At 44.0% G+C, this 6499-nt stretch overlaps 1 long non-coding RNA gene across 1 annotated transcript; it reads right to left on the bottom strand.

Annotated features, from left to right (window-relative positions):
- Nucleotides 1-1253: 1253 nt before the first annotated feature.
- Nucleotides 1254-6207, bottom strand: LOC104611803 (uncharacterized). Its single transcript, XR_016085855.1, has 2 exons — nucleotides 2722-6207; nucleotides 1254-2612 (listed from the first exon to the last, which is right to left on the bottom strand). It is a non-coding gene; the product is annotated as an uncharacterized LOC104611803 (long non-coding RNA).
- Between the last annotated feature and the right edge of the window lie 292 nt (nucleotides 6208-6499).

The following is a 6499-nucleotide window of genomic DNA, read 5'->3' as shown; positions in this document are numbered from 1 at the left end:
CATGAAGGCCGATGCACTTCGTTTTGTTAATAAGTGTGATCACTGCCAATACCATGCAAATATTCCTCACCTACCCGCAGCTGACCTTCAGTACCTCATTGGCCCTGACCATTTGTGCAATGAGGGATCGACCTACCAGGACCCTTCCCTCCGACTACCAAACAACGCAAGCAGCTCGTGGTCATGATTGACTATTTTACAAAGTGGGTAGAATTTGAGCCTCTAGCCATCATTACTTCTCAGAATATACAATTTTGTGTGGAAGAATATCATCTACTAGTTCAGACTACCTCGAGTGCTAGTCTCAAATAACGAGAAATAGTTCAACGACATTGAATTCTCGAATTGGTGTAAATATATGGGCATCTGTCAGTGGTTCACCACGGTTAATCATCCTCAAACCAATGCCAAAGTGACCAACCACACTTTTCTCCAAGGACTAAAGACATGGCTAGACAGAGCTAAGGGATGTTGGGTGGAAGAACTCACCAGTGTGCTATGGGCACACAGAACCATAAGTAGGATAGCCACCGAGGAGACACCCTTCAACTTGACATATGGAATAGAAGTTGTGATCCCGGCCAAGATTGAAGTACCAACATTGTAGACCGAAGCTCACAAGGAGGACCTTAATGAGGACGAGCTCTGGAACTATTTGTACCCAATTAAAGAAGTGAGAGATCAGGCCCATGTACGAACTGCATCTTACCAACAACAAGTAACCCAGTACTACAATGTTCCAGTCCGTAAGAGGAGTTTCTAAGTCAGCAACCTCGTCCTTAAGAAGAGTGATCATACTAGAGCCGAGAGTAGGGAAGCTCAGTTCAAACTGGGATGGGCCATACAAGGTCGTCTAAGTATTAGGACCGACGACTTACATGTTGCAAACTTTGGGAGGAGGGGATGTACTTCGTGCCTAGATTTCCATGAACTTAAGGGTGTATTATGTTTCAGATTGCTTGAAATTAAAATAAAATTCTAAGTTCCTTAAGTTCCATAATCCATTACTCATTGTAACTCAACTTGGAACAAACCGAGGTGAGAACTTTGCACACATAACTTGATGCCATGTCAAAAGGATTCTTAAAAGACAAAGGCATCGAGAAGCAAACTCAATCCCTAGAGGGATGACTTGAGCCAATGATCGGATTAGCTCAGAAAAGGAGGGCTAACAGTAAGGGTTTGTAACTCAACCGTGGCGGAATAACGTGAGCAAGTGACTTAAGTCAAGAAACTCAATTAATAACCACATAAATAAAAAAGGAGAGCATTTCTATTATTGATCAAAGAAGGTTGGTACATAGAAGTTCAAAAAGACAAAAGAAGCAAGTAACAAAAGGTCCACATCATAAAAACCAAGCACAATAGCTTGGGGAGTACACCAAAAAGAGAAAATATCAACTGGTCACTAGAGGAGGCAGATTGCTGAAAGCCTAATCACTTGTAGGAGTCGTCAAGTCAGATTTAGTGGTCGTGGTTTCCTCCTCAGCATCACTGTCCATGTCAGGCACCAAGAAGAACTCATCTAGAGCCTCCAAAATCTTGAACTAGCCAATGGGGTTGTCCAGGATCCTGGTGGAAAGGAGCTTGCATAGCCTGAAACCCTTCATCACATAGGGCTTCGCAAACTCGACCTTCTCCAACTATACTCCCTGGAGAGCTTGAAGTCAGCAACCATTTTCTCCTGAGTTGCTACAAGCAATTCCTCTCTTTCTTCCTTAGCTTTTCCAACCGGGCTTTTAGCTCCTCCTAAGCCTTCAACAATCCAGCCTTTATCGCATTCTCCCTCTCCTCTCGGTCCTTGAGTTCGTCTAACAACACACAGCGTTCAAACTCAAACGCCTTAAGCTTTTGGGATAACTTGGTAATAGTTGTCCAATGATTGGCGACGATCGTTTCATGCTCAGCCTTGAGAGCTTCAAAGATGGACACCACCTGATCCTTCTCTTTCAACGCCTTGTTAGCTCAACAAGATAACCTTCTTCTATCTGAGCTAAGTTATCAACTCGGTCCTACAGCCTCTGAGCTCGTTCGCACACCCCTTGGCCCATAGCATTGGCCTAGAACATCGAGGAAAGATAAGGGACACCGTAAAGCAGCACGAAGAAGCAAAAGGGTAGGAAGTTGTCACCTTACCTTCATAATATATTTGAAGAGGCGAGTCTCCATAACATCAAAGGGCAAACTTTTAATCTCCGCCCAAGAAGAAGGCAGCACTGACCCCCTGCTCAGCTCGCAAGCAATGGCACGATTCTGCACATTATCATTTTGGCAAACCAACTACATAGCAGTCCAAATCAACGCCCGTTCAAAGGGCTGAACGAAAGGTCCCATTTGTGTAGTAGTTGAGGGAACAGAGGAGATCAGTGTCCGAAAAGTCACTGGAGGTGGAGGCATTGGAGTGTCCTTAGCCCCGACTGCGCTTCCATCCCGAAGGGTTATTCAGTTACCTTGGCCTAAAGAACCTCATCATTAATGGAAATGACCTCAAGGGCAGATGAGGTAACTCACACCTCGACATCATGAGAAGGCTCGGCTTCTATGGTCTTCCTCTTCTTCAGCCTTGGCTTCCTGCTAGTGTAAAATCTTCCTAGCGTCAAGTCCATAGCTCTCTTGGAAAAAGAAAAAGCACCATATGAGACAGTATAGTTAGTATTCAGCTCAGAGAAAGCAAAAATACATGTCAAGGATAGAACTCTAATCAAACCGAAGATAAACTACCTTGACACTTTGGGCTCAAGCCAACTCGTAGGAGTGTGTCCTCAATCAGGAAATCATCAATCTTCAGCTCGAGACGAGCAACCTCCTACAATTGGCTCGATTCCTCCAAGGTCACGTATTGACCGTTAGGGTCACCAATAGCCAAGCCCCGGTGATTAATGAACCTCTAGAAACTATCTTGGACGATGAAGAAGTAGTTTGACTTTCAGTTTGAGACCTTGTTTGGGAGGCCTTCGAGGAACTTCTTATTGGTCTCGAAGGTAAAATAACAGAATTTTTTGTCATCAGGGGTGTGGTTAAGACCACAGAGAACCAAGAAAGCCCTTATATTAATGGAAACTTTGTGTGCATGCCTCACCGATGCAACACCGATTATAAGTCTAATGGTGTAAGGGGAAAGCTGCCCTAAAGTGATTAAGAAGCAATTAAGAAGGTTGATAACTAGACGAGGAAGGGGAAACCTCAACCTCACAATGAAGTGTTGCTCGAACACACAAACCTCGTTATGACTATGGTGCTAGGGGGCCTCGCTGGGAATGGAAAGCCTAAAACGGAACTCGTCGGGACCCCCATAAAGAAGATGAATCCTCTACAGGTCGACTAAGGTACATTGGCTAGGGGTGAAGGGTTCATTGGGGCTAATTTCGATCTTGTTAGAGACCAGGTGAACTCCCCCAACTCTCTACGAGCTTAGGAGGCTGATTTCACAACCTCCCTCTCTACCAACTCAATCTCTGCAAACTCGTTGTCTATGGAGTTCAACATAGAACTAACAGAATAAAGGAAAAAAAAAAGGAACTCATAAAGAGAAGACTCACGCAGGACAAACTGAAGAAGAAAGACGAAATGAGAAGAAACTAGCAGACAGACATTTGGGAACAATCTCTCCAACCTCAAGTAGGGTACCACTTCAAAGACAAATGTGCAAAATGGACCCCCCATGGGATCCATATTTATAGGCAAAGGAAGCAAACAACAAATATCTACAATCAAACCAAACCAGCGGCCAAGATTCACGATGATTAAACTCCTCAAGGAACCAAATTAGTTAAGCACACTTTTAAAGTTTGAATTAGGTTAATAAACAACCTCTGGCCCATGCGTGCGAGCAACGCACCTGTTAGAGTCCTCCCAAGTGGTGTTCCCAAACGGATCAAAAGGGATCAAACAAAGACAGGCAACCAAACACCCAACAAAGAATATTTCCAAAATGAAGACTTCCTTTACTTGAGCCGAACCACCTCGACCTCAAAAGTGGAGGGCAAGGGATGAGAGTAAAACCAACCTCTAAATAACTAAACACATGGCAGTCACAAAAAAAGCCACAACCTGGCATGCAGACCAAACCTCGACGACCTATCACGATCTCAGGATGACAGGAATCACCTCGGGATCATAAACCCACCTCGTCATGTCATGCGTAGCTTGAGGAACGAGCTCCTGCGAAGTCTTGACCAGACGACGACCTCAAAGGACTACTGACATGTAGCCTGAGGAGGCAGTTCTTGGCGAGATGAGATGCCATAGAAGACGAGTACCGAACTCCACCATGTATCCGGAAGGTGGCTACTTGGCAGAAACCCATGCAACAGAACTGTCAACACGTAAGACAACCCCATCAGCTAGTGGGCCCTAGGCCCACACCATGCATTTGTGATGTGGCCAACAGGTCAACCGAGCATGATTACACCCGAGCACTAGGTGGCTTAATTGCCTGCCAAGTGGTCCTGACCGAGCCCTAGGTGTCCTGACCGAGTTCCGTGTGACCTGACCGAGCTCCAGGAGTTCAAGGCCAAATATCAAGTGTCTCGAACAGTTGTCTTGTGCCTACTCAACATGTATTCTCCTAGCATGCATCTGAAGCCTATATAAAGGTTAGATTAGCATTCAATTCACACTTTTTGATTCACTGAATTCTCACCTACCCCCTTCGAACAGCTCAGCAACTAACTTGACCATCGGTACAAACCCGGGATATCACCTCGGGCCCTCTAACCTCATCTTCCCTCTTTGCAGGTGAACTCTGAACTACTCTGAGGACCTTGCCAACTTTGATCTGCATCACTATGATTGTTTCTTTGGGAACCACCTCACCAAATTAAGACAAATCGAGATTATGCGGGTTTATTAATCCCAATTTAAATGACTACTTACTACTTAGCAAGATAGAAAAACTTACTTATGTTCAACAAGCTAGTTGTTTCATCAGTAGCCTCAAGGACTCTATCGAAATATAGGCTTAGAGACCCATCTCTCTCTCTCTCTCTCTCTATCGCTCTCTCGCTCTCTCTCCGATAATGGGCTAAGCTTGTCTTTATGAGGCCCATCTCTTCAATAGTGGGCCTAGTCTTCATAACCAAGCCAAGGCTACCTACCATCAAGAGGATGACACCCACTGAGCTTTAAGAAAGGGACGATAAAGGGGTAATGAAAAAGATATGGAGGTCTCAACAATCACACTCCACGCCATGACTGGAACTCAAATGCCGGTAACAATGTTGATAAACTTGGGCAATACTCTTAACTTCCTGAGTGAAAAGATTGATTGCGACCAAGGCTGGCATTGAGGTAACTCCCGATGGAAGGATCGAGGTGATTATAGCTCATGGTTAAAGGTTGATGAGCTAGGGACTCTATTCAGGGGTCATGATGAAGCTTCAAGGAATCTCATCATGGATATTTTTACTTTGTTACCCCTCGAAGGCACAAACGTGGTACGAAGGACTCAATGGTTGTGAATGTAGGATCCATCACTTGAGATTTCACTAAGCTTCAAATGAAGCTTCAATTGCATGGACGAGATATGATATGGAGGGGTCTCAAGGTGGAGGATAAGGTTGTAGGAACAGAAAATTCACCAAGGCATCCATGAAACATGAGCAGGGGGTCTTGTTGCAACTTTATTCACTCACCACCTCTATCTAAGATGACAAGGAATTACAATCACCTGTGACGAGTGACCTAGCATTACACCAACTATTACAAGAGTTTTCAAACATCTTCAAGGAGCAAGAAGAGTTATCCCCTACCAAACTACAAGATCACCAAATCAATCTCATACCGGGCGGTGGACTTGAATGTTGGGCCTTACTGATACCCATATTATCAGAGATCAAAGAGGGAGAAGAAGGTCACCAACATGTTATGTTCAAGATCAATTACGCCCAGCACAAGCCCATATTTATCAATGTTACTTGTCAAGAAGAACAATGGATCATGGCACCTCTATAATGATCAGAGAATTCTTAACCAAATCAACTTTAGGCTCAGTTTGGAAGGGATAAAAATGCAAATATGTAGAGTACAAAACTTTGTATTTTGTATTATTTTGTATGCATTTGCATTGTACATATTTGTATTGGGCAGTATTGGTCCTTTTTTTTTATTTTTTATAAACCGGTTCAGGGGGGCAGTTTAAGGATCCTCCACCCCCTGAACCGGTCAGAACCCCGATACACCCTCTTTAGGGGTGTATCGGGGTGCTCCCGATACGATACGTATCGGCTGATACAGGCCGATACATGTCAATACTTTGAACCTTGACAATTACATTTGAAAAGGTTCTAAACCCCTATTTTATCCCAAATATTCAATTAGATATCCTTGATCTTAATTCTCAATTTTAGATCCTTTCCCATGTACTTTGGATAAAGATCAACAAAAAATTATACTAATAACAAAGGTTCAAAAAATCGACTCGTATCGACCCGCATCAGCCGATACACATCGTATCAAGAGCACCACGATACACCCTTACAGAGGGTATATCGGGGTTTTG

This window comes from Nelumbo nucifera, chromosome 4, assembly GCF_055504915.1.
Source record: "Nelumbo nucifera cultivar China Antique chromosome 4, China Antique-T2T, whole genome shotgun sequence".
Lineage (NCBI taxonomy): Eukaryota > Viridiplantae > Streptophyta > Magnoliopsida > Proteales > Nelumbonaceae > Nelumbo > Nelumbo nucifera.
The sequence above is the reverse complement of the archived record's forward strand: the minus strand, read 5'-3'. Positions and strand labels throughout refer to the sequence as shown.